Source organism: Ixodes scapularis, unplaced genomic scaffold (genome assembly GCF_016920785.2).
Source record: "Ixodes scapularis isolate PalLabHiFi unplaced genomic scaffold, ASM1692078v2 PGA_scaffold3__209_contigs__length_174095766, whole genome shotgun sequence".
In the NCBI taxonomy this organism is placed as follows: domain Eukaryota; kingdom Metazoa; phylum Arthropoda; class Arachnida; order Ixodida; family Ixodidae; genus Ixodes; species Ixodes scapularis.
Genome location: NW_024609868.1, coordinates 139,217,671 through 139,231,589, shown reverse-complemented (window position 1 = coordinate 139,231,589; position 13,919 = coordinate 139,217,671). Strand labels below are relative to the sequence as shown.

At 51.0% G+C, this 13,919-nt stretch overlaps 1 pseudogene; it reads right to left on the bottom strand.

Annotated features, from left to right (window-relative positions):
* Positions 1 to 284: 284 nt before the first annotated feature.
* LOC115319276 lies at positions 285 to 1,036 on the bottom strand (annotated as a pseudogene).
* Between the last annotated feature and the right edge of the window lie 12,883 nt (positions 1,037 to 13,919).

Sequence of the window (13,919 nt, the reverse complement as noted above, 5' to 3'; positions counted from 1 at the left end):
ATACAGGTGTGGGTCAGAAATGCACAAGCGTAGAATGCAATACTCTACTGCTTTTTTGCGCATGCACTTTCTGACCCTCAAAGCTTTTACGTACGTTCCATATGGCAAAAACACTTACGCATAGTGCTTCAGACAATTTCAAAATTCCTACGGGGATACACAGCATTGCAAAACTGAGTTTGCAGAGAATCACGTTTATTATTCTTAAAATGCTCATTCAAAAAAACATCCACGCTATGAAATGAACAAGTAAACCAAGATAATTACATATGTACAGTGACATCTTAATGCATATTTTGAAAATGTGCACAAAAGCGTGATGAAGGAAACAGATCCACATGCAGGCCCCAAAGCCACGTGCGTTGATCGTCTCGAGGAAGACTAAAGGTCGCCAATCGCTCAGCGGTCCTGGAGACAAATTCCTTGATGATGTCGTCCAGGATGAGCTCGACACTCTTCCTTTTTGAATGTGCAAAATGAGGAGGCATGTTAGCCTCCCCTGAATCATGCGGCTGTATAGATGCATCTTAATGCGGCGTAAGGCACTAAACGAGCGCTCCCCCGAAGCGACAGATGCAGGCTCAGAATGAAGAAGTTTCATATATTTTACGACTTGGTCCAGGAGGTCACGAATTTCGTCGGATTTTGCCTGTAGTGTCCTCGATTTGGAGTCAATTGTGAGGGAATCAAGGTTGCATAAAAGAGTTGGCAAAAGTAAAAACTGCACAGAGTCGGGCTAGGTATAAATCACATGCATGCAGCTCCTAGGGCCTCTTTCAAGTCATCTGTTGTGAACTATCTTCCCCCATCAGCGTTAATCAAAATGCACTCTAGTTTTACTAGCCTGCTTCATACCAGGCCATTCAAACCGCCGTTGAGTTTCACTCGGAATGCAGTCTATAGCCTCAAAGTACTCCTTCCGTAACGCTGCCTTGCAATCGAGTACAACTGGTAAAAAAGGTTTGTTGCTCATTTTGAGCCTTTTTGGCGGTTTTGTCGGCTTTGCGCTGTGCAGGTCCTTCAAACCTAGCCGCATTGCAGTTGAGCTCGCGCAGTCCCACAACTCTTCAAACGCGACATCAGACCGCAGATGGGACATTGCCTCGCAGAGTCTCTGTAGCCTCTTTGATACCTGCAGCGCGAAACGTTGAACGTTGCAGTACCCCCGCAGGCTCTTCGCATGGACCGAACATAGCTATAGAAATGTTTATTCCTAGTAGTGTTTCATACATTTTCAGAAGCCTCCCATAACCGTTCAAAATGACCCTGCTGTTGTCTGCAATCGAATATTCTGTTTGTAGCAGCTCGTTCAGTGTCTCCTGAACTAGGTTTTCAGCGAACCTTTTCATTGTCTTCATTCTGACAGTCCACCTTGTTGGGCAAAGCGGAAGAAGGTTATTTGGCGTTGATCCGGCCTCTTCTGCCGCCTCGCTGACTGGAGGAATTACAATAGATGAATAAACAGCTCTGCGTTTCTTCGAAGTCGGAGGGGGGGGCTCAGCCCCGTCCTGAGAAAGCTTGGGGGGAATCTGGACCCCCCCTGCCCCCCCCCCCCCCCCCCCCCCGGTTCTGGAGTCCCTGGGATACAGGCTCTGTCGGCGGGGTCGTGGCACTGGACACGCTGAACGTCTTGGTGATGGTGAGCGGGATTCACAACGGAGAGGCGGTGGATTCACAACAGAGAGAGGTGAGGATGGCTAACATCGGAGGTACTCTTCGATGTTGTGAGGGTGTTCGCCGTACCTCGGGCCTGGTCGTCCAGGTCGAACCCACGCAGCTTAAGTCGGCAGTAGGAGCATCCACGATAGATCTGGTTGGCTTCCTTGCAGATGTAGCAGAGCGGGCGTCGGTCGGCTGTTCGCCACGGGTCAGTCTTTCTTGACAAAGCTTGTTCTCGGCGGACGTGCGCCCAATCTTCCTGGTGTCGGGGATACTGCGTGGCGAGGGAGCTTCTTGTCGGGGGGCTGCCATGTACGGACGTGGAGGTGATGGTGTTCGGCGGACCACTGCGGCGTAACTAATTGATCAGTGATCTCCTCCAGTGCTGATACGGTGACAGGAGCCTCAGGCTGGAAGACTTGGTGAGCCTCCTTTCGCACGACTTCGGTGAGTGAGGGAGAGGACGGACGATCAGCAGCGGTCTTCCCGGACGATGTCGCTGACAATTTCCCGAAGTCCGTCGGCACCGGCACTGGTTAGGTCCAGTCGGAAAGATGTTACGATTGGAGGAGCAGTCATGCCAGCAAGTCGATGGTAATGGCTTGCAGAAGACGACGGCGCGCGCTCAATGTTGCTGGCTGCAGTCACAAGACCGTCGACGGCTGTCGGGATTGCGAACGACGACTTTGAAAGTTTCACCCTTCACGCCATCCATAAGGACGCAAAGTTTCTTTCCCTTGGCTGCCTCTGGATCGGCTCGGGTACTGAGGCCCATGACATCTTCAAGAAAGCTGGTCATGGTATCGTTGGGGCCCTGCACCCTTCTTTGGAGAAGGTCCTCCGCTCACTGTCGATGGTGGTGGTTGATGAACGTTTGCTTTAATTCGGTGGGCAGGATCGACTTCCATGTAGTGAAAGAGGCTTCGTGGTTAACAAACCAGTGCTTCGCAGTGCTTTCAAGCGAGAGGTAAAGGTTGTGGAGGCACTGCTCAGTCATCCATTCGTTGTGGCGGGCTACGCTTTCATAGCGTTGCAGCCAATCCTTGATGTCCTCGTGGACCTTACCAAAGAAAGGCGTTGGAGTCCGGGGTGCGATGGGCACGTATACAATGGCGGGGCAACCGGGGTCTGCAACGACTGGTTGTCCATCGTCGGCCTCGTTGGTTGCGTGTTCTTGAGTGGCAAAAGTCAGAATTCCGGGGTTAGGACTTGGGTGCAGCGGCTTCCTTGGGTCTTGGTAGTTTGTGCGGATGGTTCTCTTAAGCGGGGGACTGGGCTTTGGCTGTGAAGCCTCGGAGGGGTACGCTTCATGGGCTGCGTTAGCCCGGACCTCCACCAGAATTTCACGAATGACGATTGATGAGGCGACGAAAACTGAAGCAAACTAAACGATTAATGGGGCGAACTTGTGCCCAAAACAATATAGAAAAAGACTAGCGTCGCAGGCGGCGATGACGGAAAAACCGCAGGATCAAACGCGGGTGGGGCTGTTTTGCGGCAGCTGGCACAACAGCCCGGGGAAAAAATGCCGGCAATTTCGGACGGCGCGTGTATCACTGGAGATCGTGTTCGCTCCTGCGTTCGCGCCGCTTCGCGTCGCTTCGCGGCGACAGTCTGCGGCTGCTCATTAGAAAAATATTAACCCAATTGGCCCACCCATACACGCTGCTTCGTGGCAACAGTCTGCGGCTGCTCATTAGAAAAATATTAACCCAATTGGCCCACCCATACACGCTGCTTCGCGGCGGCCCGCTGGCGGCCCAAGCCCCACTCTCGTCCACTTACCCCAAGAAAGGGAGCCCCATCGTTTAGTTCAGCAAAGTTTCGTAGACAATAATCGTTTTTTTTTTTGTTTTTTGTTTTTTTTCAGTGTTAATTGTATAGAAAAGAAATGTTGTAAATATCGCCAAACGCCTCAGCAAAAAAAATAATAATAAAAAAAAAAAATTAAGCGTTGCAGGGGACTCCAAACCCCGACCCGCTGGCCAAATCCGGCCAGCGGAGGCCTTCTGACCGGCCCGCGGCTGGCCATGGTGCTTATATTGAGCTCCGGCCCACGGCCCGCTACCAATAGGCCCGCTGCTACCAGTGCGGGCAGAAGCGCGCGCAAGGACGCGACGGCGCGACGGCGCGACGAGCACCGAACACACCGGAAAAGAGAACACCTCATCGTATATCTCGCCCGACGCCGAAGCGAAAAAGGCATTTTGAATGCTCGGTTCACACGAAAACTGACAGTGCGGTGGAAGCTGCGTGTTCGCCGGACCAATCAACTGCATGTCTCTTATCACCAGATCTCGCTCTCCACTCGTGAATAATGTGCAGAGAGGGTGTGATAACGTGGTAAAAGACCGAAAGTTGACTGGCTCAGTGGGTATGCAGCTTTCAGTGCACTGTCAGCTTAGGGGTGGACGGAGGATAGAAGAATCTCGAACGCGGCTTCAGTCGCGCAAGCGGTGCGTTGGGGGGGGGGGGGGGGGGGGGGGGGGCTGGGGGGCTGGCTGGCTGGCTTGCTGTTTGATTTTTCAGCAGGCACTCTGTGGGAAATATGTGGACATGTCGTGTGTTTTAAAACCTGTATTTTCAGCCGTGAATTACATAAGGTCGCATGGGCTTAATCATCGCCAGTTTCGTGAATTCCTAAAAGATGGTGAATCGGAGTTTGTAGACGTTTGGGTGTGCGATGGCTGAGTTGCGGTAAAGTGCTGTCGCGTTTTTTCAACCTTAGAGAAGAAATAAGAAAATTTCTCGCAGACAAGAAGCGGCCCGAACCGCTGCTTTCGAACAGTAAGTGGCTTTGGAAATTGGCGTTCTTTGTAGACTTGACGGAGCACGTGAATAAGCTGAATGTGAGATTGCAAGGCGAGACACGTCTTATTCATGACGTATACATGGATATTAAAGGATTCAAGGTGAAATTGAAGCTCTTCGAAAGACAACTGTGAAACCAGACCTGTGATCACTTCCCCTATTGTGCAAAGCTCCGTACAGAGACTTATGTGGAATTCCCCTCATTCTTCGCAATGGAAATCCTCAGATACCTTCAGAGGCAATTTTTCTAACGGTTTTCTGACCTCGATAGGAGAGCTAGTTTGTAGTTTGACTTACAGTTTGTAGTTTCCTTCAGAATGTAGTTTGACTTACAGTCAAACTACATTCTGAAGGAAAACTACAAGGTAGGAAATTTGATACAGTTTTACAAACCCTTGGGCTCTGAGCAATTTCCAAACCTTAAATGAACTGCTTTTTTGCACTACATACCTTTGTGAGCAGACATTTTCAAGGATGAAGTACGTAAAATCCAAATACAGAGCTAACTTGTCTGTTGAACACTTGAAGTCCCTCCTAATTATTTTCTCATCAAGCTTGAAGTTGCAGTTCAGCGAAATAATAAAGCCGAAGAATCAGCTACACACCACTCACATTAGTCCTGCACTTCATGTCCGGGTAAATGTGTCGAAATTTTGATGCATTTCGGCTCAAATACAGTACTGCTTAGTAATTAAAATATGGCAACCAACCAATTCCTAAACATGTAGGGGCCCTACGTTTCGAACCGACTCGGTTCTTCGTCAGGGGCGACAGTGGCCGTTGAGGAGCGACGTTTTTCGATCTTCTTTTTCTTTTCTCAGGGATGTGGCGCATTTCTCGATCTTCTTCTTTCATGAATATGGCGAAGCCCGTTCACATACACTGTTGGTAAAGCACCAAGGCACCTATTTATGTTGCCTGGCGTCGTTTGAATATGCCAGGACTCGACGAAAAGCCTATGTCGGTTGTTAGTTTCTGCGTCGATAATGCTGGTGTTGTCGAAGTCAATCCGGTGGTCTTTGACTTCGCAGTGCTCGGCGACTGCGCTGCGCTCGTGGTCGAGCTTGCGAACGTCGTTTTTGTGTTGGCGTATTCTTTTATTAAAATTCTTTGTCTCGCCGATGTAAGTGGCTGGACAATCTGCACAGGGGATCTTATAAACCACGCCCTGCGTTTTTTTTCTTTCGGAGGGCGATCTTTTGGACGGGGCATGAGTAATCCAAGCGTGGACATCGGCTTGTGGGCTACGCGGATTCCTTCTTTGGCTAGCACGCGTGCAAGCGCCTCGCTTGTTCCTCTGATGTAGGGTACGCAGATGCGCGAGGTTGGGCGTGGCTGCGTACAGGCTTGTGGTTGCTGTTGTCTTTGACCTCGAGCTTGACGACTGGCAACGCGTTGGATGAAGGTGCTCGTGTATCCGTTCTTTTTCAGATCAGCACGGACGGTTTTTTCTTCCTTTCTTCTGTCATCCTCAGAGGAGCATATAGCCTTCGTCCTAGACAGCAGTGTCCTAACCACCGATGCTTTGTGGCAGGCTGGGTGATAGGAATCAAACTGGAGATAACGTCCTGTGTGCGTGGGCTTCCTGTAGACTGAAAACTTCAAATTTTCTTTTTCTCTTCTCACGAGCACTTCCAAAAAAGGCAATGAATTGTCTTTTTCAAGTTCCGCTGTAAATTGGATAGCCGGTTCGATGGAGTTGAGGTGTGAGAGGAATCTGTCCACTTCAGATCTTTGAAGGATGCAGAAGCAGTCGTCCACATACCGCACAAATATTTTGGGCGCAGTGGCGAATGACTGCAGGGCCTCTTCCTCAATGGCTTCCATGCACAGGTTAGCCGTGGTAACGGAGACAGATGCGCCCATGGCGGTTCCGCTGGCTTGTTTAAAATACTCTCCCTTGACGCTAAAGTAGGTGTTGCTGAGGCAGAACTCAAGGAGGCGGCACAGTTCCTCCACACTAAGGGCGGTCCTGTTGTGCAGGTCTTTGTCTTTTTCGAGAGCCTTCCTGGCAGCTGTAACTGCCAGGGGAACCGGTACACTTGTGAAAAGTGAGATGACGTCAAAAGAGACTAGGCTTTCCTCAGCGCTCACCTTCAATTTTGAGATGCGCTCCACGGAGTCGCTGGAGTTGCTGATATAAGTCGTCGTTTTTCCGACGAGAGGAGAGAGGGTGTGGTGAAGATAGTTCGACACGGCTCGAAGTGGTGAGGTTCTAAAGTCCACAATGGGCCGGAGAGCAAGGCTAGGCTTGTGGATCTTGGGAAGGCCGTAAAAACCAGGCGCAGATCCATTCCTACAAAGGAGGTGCAGGTGGAGGCTCCTCGAGTCTGGATGTTTCTTGAAAATTTCAGTTAGGATCTTGCTCAGCGTTGCCTGGATTCGCGGTGTCGGATCCTTTTTTAGTCTTTCATAAGCAGAGGTGTCAAGCAGGTCGTGTATCTTCCGGTCGTAGACATCCCGGTCGAGGACAACGGTCGAATTGCCCTTATCTGCTGGAAGAAGCACAATCTTTTCATCATCGTGAAGCGCCCGGAGCGCACTTCCTTCTTCTCTTGAGAGATTGTGTCGTTGATGCTGCGGGATGTTTGATAAAATACCGATCACCTTCTGTCGCACCCGCTCACGATCGCTAGGATTCAGGTGCGCGATGCCGTCCTCCAGGGCTGCGACCATTTTCGGCAGAGGCGGTCTCGTGGTAGTCATGTTAAATCCGTGGCCTTTGGCTAAAACCTTGGTCTCGCAAGAAGTGAGATTCCTGGACGAGAGGTTTATGACAAACCTGGTGGTATCGGTTTCGTGTTTAGTATTTTCTCTCTCCATCAGCTTCGAGAATTTCTTACTCTGAGAAACTCTTTGCTTTTCTGCAGAGGTGGAGGCAATGCTTTCAGCAAAAGAGTGTAAGTGAGGGAGCATAGCTGGCATGCGGTGTTCTAGTTGCCTGCGGATGAAATACAGATCCAGTTCTTTTTTCTTTATGGTGGTCTGGCACTGGTGAATGCGGGCTTTGACCAAACGGTGCTCCGCTTGCTCGAAGATCTTGTGTCCCTCCGGCGTATGAACGAGCCGTTTAAGACGAAGGCTTTGGGGAACCAGGTGGTGGTCCCGGCAGGCTTTCGTAAAGTCCAGGTGTGCCTTGAACGTGGAGATACTTCGAGTGGCATTCACATACCTTTTTGAGAGTTGTACGGTCTCCTCTCCGAAGTCATCGCGTAAAGACTTGAAACTAAACATTTGAGAGAAATCTCTCTGGTTGGGGAATACAATAATTAAAATATGGCAACCAACCAATTCCTAAACATGTAGGGGCCCTACGTTTCGAACCGACTCGGTTCTTCGTCAGGGGCGACTGTGGCCGTTGAGGAGCGACGTTTTAGAGCGCAGCTCTTAGGGGCCCGTTTCCGGCTTGAGCGGCGTCGCCGTCGGCGTCGGCGTCGCCGTCGCCGTCGCCGTCGCCGTCGCCGTCGCCGTCGGCGTAACCGCGCGGTGCATCATGGGAAATGTCCCATAATGCACCGCGCGAGCCCCCCACCGGGGTCACGTGACCTCGTGGGGGGCACGTGACCCCCCGAGGTCACGTGACCCCCCGAAGTCACGTGACTCCCCTGAGGTCACGTGACCCCCTCCTCGAGGTCACGTGACCCCCCGAGGTCACGTGACCCCCGCCGATGTCGCGTGACCCCCGATGACGTCGTCCTCACTGATGACGTCACCGGCATCCACATCGTCATCGTCATCATCACTGATGACGTCACCGGCATCCACATCGTCATCGTCATCATCACTGATGACGTCACCGGCATCCACATCGTCATCGTCATCATCACTGATGACGTCACCGGCATCCACATCGTCATCGTCATCATCACTGATGACGTCACCGGCATCCACATCGTCATCGTCATCATCACTGATGACGTCACCGGTATCCGCATCGTCATCGTCATCATCACTGATGACGTCACCGGCATCCACATCGTCATCGTCATCATCACTGATGACGTCACCGGCATCCACATCATCATCGTCATCATCACTGATGACGTCACCGGCATCCACATCGTCATCGTCATCATAACTGATGACGTCACCGGCATCCACATCGTCATCATCACTGATGACGTCACCGGCATCCGCATCGTCATCGTCATCATCACTGATGACGTCACCGGCATCCACATCGTCATCGTCATCATCACTGATGACGTCACCGGCATCCACATCGTCATCATCATTGATGACGTCACCGGCATCCACATCGTCATCGTCATCATCACTGATGACGTTACCGACATCCGCATCGTCATCGTCATCATCACTGATGACATCATCAGTGACGTCACTGATGTCGTCACCGGCATCCGCATCGTCATCATCACTCATCACTCGCTGATGACGTCACCGACATTCGCATCGTCATCGTCATCATCACTGGTGAAGTCATCAGTGACGTCACTAATGACGTCATCGGTACCCGCATCGTCATCGTCAGTGATGACGTCATCAGTGACGTCAGTGATGACATCATCGGCACTGGGGGTCACGTGACCACAAAGGTCACGTGACCCCCCACTGGTTAGTTTAACCCCCCCCCCAGTGCCCTTCCCTCCTCCTCCTCAAGAGCTGCGCTCTAATTCGGTGTTACAGGGAGTTGTAAGCGGCTTTCATTTTTTCGATCTTCTTTTTCTTTTCTCAGGGATGTGGCGCATTTCTCGATCTTCTTCTTTCATGAATATGGCGAAGCCCGTTCACATACACTGTTGGTAAAGCACCAAGGCACCAATTTATGTTGCCTGGCGTCGTTTGAATATGCCAGGACTCGACGAAAAGCCTATGTCGGTTGTTAGTTTCTGCGTCGATAATGCTGGTGTTGTCGAAGTCAATCCGGTGGTCTTTGACTTCGCAGTGCTCGGCGACTGCGCTGCGCTCGTGGTCGAGCTTGCGAACGTCGTTTGTGTGTTGGCGTATTCTTTCATTAAAATTCTTTGTCTCGCCGATGTAAGTGGCTGGACAATCTGCACAGGGGATCTTATAAACCACGCCCTGCGTTTTTTCTTTCGGAGGGCGATCTTTTGGACGGGGCATGAGTAATCCAAGCGTGGACATCGGCTTGTGGGCTACGCGGATTCCTTCTTTGGCTAGCACGCGTGCAAGCGCCTCGCTTGTTCCTCTGATGTAGGGTACGCAGATGCGCGAGGTTGGGCGTGGCTGCGTACAGGCTTGTGGTTGCTGTTGTCTTTGACCTCGAGCTTGACGACTGGCAACGCGTTGGATGAAGGAGCTCGTGTATCCGTTCTTTTTCAGATCAGCACGGACGGTTTTTTATTCCTTTCTTCTGTCATCCTCAGAGGAGCATATAGCCTTCGTCCTAGACAGCAGTGTCCTAACCACCGATGCTTTGTGGCAGGCTGGGTGATAGGAATCAAACTGGAGATAACGTCCTGTGTGCGTGGGCTTCCTGTAGACTGAAAACTTCAAATTTTCTTTTTCTCTTCTCACGAGCACGTCCAAAAAAGGCAATGAATTGTCTTTTTCAAGTTCCGCTGTAAATTGGATAGCCGGTTCGATGGAGTTGAGGTGTGAGAGGAATCTGTCCACTTCAGATCTTTGAAGGATGCAGAAGCAGTCGTCCACATACCGCACAAATATTTTGGGCGCAGTGGCGAATGACTGCAGGGCCTCTTCCTCAATGGCTTCCATGCACAGGTTAGCCGTGGTAACGGAGACAGATGCGCCCATGGCGGTTCCGCTGGCTTGTTTAAAATACTCTCCCTTGACGCTAAAGTAGGTGTTGCTGAGGCAGAACTCAAGGAGGCGGCACAGTTCCTCCACACTAAGGGCGGTCCTGTTGTGCAGGTCTTTGTCTTTTTCGAGAGCCTTCCTGGCAGCTGTAACTGCCAGGGGAACCGGTACACTTGTGAAAAGTGAGATGACGTCAAAAGAGACTAGGCTTTCCTCAGCGCTCACCTTCAATTTCGAGATGCGCTCCACGAAGTCGCTGGAGTTGCTGATATAAGTCGTCGTTTTTCCGACGAGAGGAGAGAGGGTGTGGTGAAGATAGTTCGACACGGCTCGAAGTGGTGAGGTTCTAAAGTCCACAATGGGCCGGAGAGCAAGGCTAGGCTTGTGGATCTTGGGAAGGCCGTAAAAACCAGGCGCAGATCCATTCCTACAAAGGAGGTGCAGGTGGAGGCTCCTCGAGTCTGGATGTTTCTTGAAAATTTCAGTTAGGATCTTGCTCAGCGTTGCCTGGATTCGCGGTGTCGGATCCTTTTTTAGTCTTCCATAAGCAGAGGTGTCAAGCAGGTCGTGTATCTTCCGGTCGTAGACATCCCGGTCGAGGACAACGGTCGAATTGCCCTTATCTGCTGGAAGAAGCACAATCTTTTCATCATCGTGAAGCGCCCGGAGCGCACTTCCTTCTTCTCTTGAGAGATTGTGTCGTTGATTCTGCGGGATGTTTGATAAAATACCGATCACCTTCTGTCGCACCCGCTCACGATCGCTAGGATTCAGGTGCGCGATGCCGTCCTCCAGGGCTGCGACCATTTTCGGCAGAGGCGGTCTCGTGGTAGTCATGTTAAATCCGTGGCCTTTGGCTAAAACCTTGGTCTCGCAAGAAGTGAGATTCCTGGACGAGAGGTTTATGACAAACCTGGTGGTATCGGTTTCGTGTTTAGTATTTTCTCTCTCCATCAGCTTCGAGAATTTCTTACTCTGAGAAACTCTTTGCTTTTCTGCAGAGGTGGAGGCAATGCTTTCAGCAAAAGAGTGTAAGTGAGGGAGCATAGCTGGCATGCGGTGTTCTAGTTGCCTGCGGATGAAACAGATCCAGTTCTTTTTTCTTTATGGTGGTCTGGCACTGGTGAATGCGGGCTTTGACCAAACGGTGCTCCGCTTGCTCGAAGATCTTGTGTCCCTCCGGCGTATGAACGAGCCGTTTAAGACGAAGGCTTTGGGGAACCAGGTGGTGGTCCCGGCAGGCTTTCGTAAAGTCCAGGTGTGCCTTGAACGTGGAGATACTTCGAGTGGCATTCACATAATGCCACTCGAAGTATCTCCACGTTCAAGGCACACCTGGACTTTACGAAAGCCTGCCGGGACCACCACCTGGTTCCCCAAAGCCTTCGTCTTAAACGGCTCGTTCATACGCCGGAGGGACACAAGATCTTCGAGCAAGCGGAGCACCGTTTGGTCAAAGCCCGCATTCACCAGTGCCAGACCACCATAAAGAAAAAAGAACTGGATCTGTATTTCATCCGCAGGCAACTAGAACACCGCATGCCAGCTATGCTCCCTCACTTACACTCTTTTGCTGAAAGCATTGCCTCCACCTCTGCAGAAAAGCAAAGAGTTTCTCAGAGTAAGAAATTCTCGAAGCTGATGGAGAGAGAAAATACTAAACACGAAACCGATACCACCAGGTTTGTCATAAACCTCTCGTCCAGGAATCTCACTTCTTGCGAGACCAAGGTTTTAGCCAAAGGCCACGGATTTAACATGACTACCACGAGACCGCCTCTGCCGAAAATGGTCGCAGCCCTGGAGGACGGCATCGCGCACCTGAATCCTAGCGATCGTGAGCGGGTGCGACAGAAGGTGACCGGTATTTTATCAAACATCCCGCAGCATCAACGACACAATCTCTCAAGAGAAGAAGGAAGTGCGCTCCGGGCGCTTCACGATGATGAAAAGATTGTGCTTCTTCCAGCAGATAAGGGCAATTCGACCGTTGTCCTCGACCGGGATGTCTACGACCGGAAGATACACAACCTGCTTGACACCTCTGCTTATGAAAGACTAAAAAAGGATCCGACACCGCGAATCCAGGCAACGCTGAGCAAGATCCTAACTGAAATTTTCAAGAAACATCCAGACTCGAGGAGCCTCCACCTGCAAGTCCTTTGTAGGAATGGATCTGCGCCTGGTTTTTACGGCCTTCCCAAGATCCACAAGCCTAGCCTTGCTCTCCGGCCCATTGTGGACTTTAGAACCTCACCACTTCGAGCCGTGTCGAACTATCTTCACCACACCCTCTCTCCTCTCGTCGGAAAAACGACGACTTATATCAGCAACTCCAGCGACTTCGTGGAGCGCATCTCGAAATTGAAGGTGAGCGCTGAGGAAAGCCTAGTCTCTTTTGACGTCATCTCACTTTTCACAAGTGTACCGGTTCCCCTGGCAGTTACAGCTGCCAGGAAGGCTCTCGAAAAAGACAAAGACCTACACAACAGGACCGCCCTTAGTGTGGAGGAACTGTGCCGCCTCCTTGAGTTCTGCCTCAGCAACACCTACTTTAGCGTCAAGGGACAGTATTTTAAACAAGCCAGCGGAACCGCCATGGGCGCATCTGTCTCCGTTACCACGGCTAACCTGTGCATGGAAGCCATTGAGGAAGAGGCCCTGCAGTCATTCGCCACTGCGCCCAAAATATTTGTGCGGTATGTGGACGACTGCTTCTGCATCCTTCAAAGATCTGAAGTGGACAGATTCCTCTCACACCTCAACTCCATTGAACCGGCTATCCAATTTACAGCGGAACTTGAAAAAGACAATTCATTGCCTTTTTTGGACGTGCTCGTGAGAAGAGAAAAAGAAAATTTGAAGTTTTCAGTCTACAGGAAGCCCACGCACACAGGACGTTATCTCCAGTTTGATTCCTATCACCCAGCCTGCCACAAAGCATCGGTGGTTAGGACACTGCTGTCTAGGACGAAGGCTATATGCTCCTCTGAGGATGACAGAAGAAAGGAAGAAAAAACCGTCCGTGCTGATCTGAAAAAGAACGGATACACGAGCACCTTCATCCAACGCGTTGCCAGTCGTCAAGCTCGAGGTCAAAGACAACAGCAACCACAAGCCTGTACGCAGCCACGCCCAACCTCGCGCATCTGCGTACCCTACATCAGAGGAACAAGCGAGGCGCTTGCACGCGTGCTAGCCAAAGAAGGAATCCGCGTAGCCCACAAGCCGATGTCCACGCTTGGATTACTCATGCCCCGTCCAAAAGATCGCCCTCCGAAAGAAAAAACGCAGGGCGTGGTTTATAAGATCCCCTGTGCAGATTGTCCAGCCACTTACATCGGCGAGACAAAGAATTTTAATGAAAGAATACGCCAACACAAAAACGACGTTCGCAAGCTCGACCACGAGCGCAGCGCAGTCGCCGAGCACTGCGAAGTCAAAGACCACCGGATTGACTTCGACAACACCAGCATTATCGACGCAGAAACTAACAACCGACATAGGCTTTTCGTCGAGTCCTGGCATATTCAAACGACGCCAGGCAACATAAATAGGTGCCTTGGTGCTTTACCAACAGTGTATGTGAACGGGCTTCGCCATATTCATGAAAGAAGAAGATCGAGAAATGCGCCACATCCCTGAGAAAAGAAAAAGAAGATCGAAAAACGTCGCTCCTCAACGGCCACAGTCGCCCCTGACGAAGA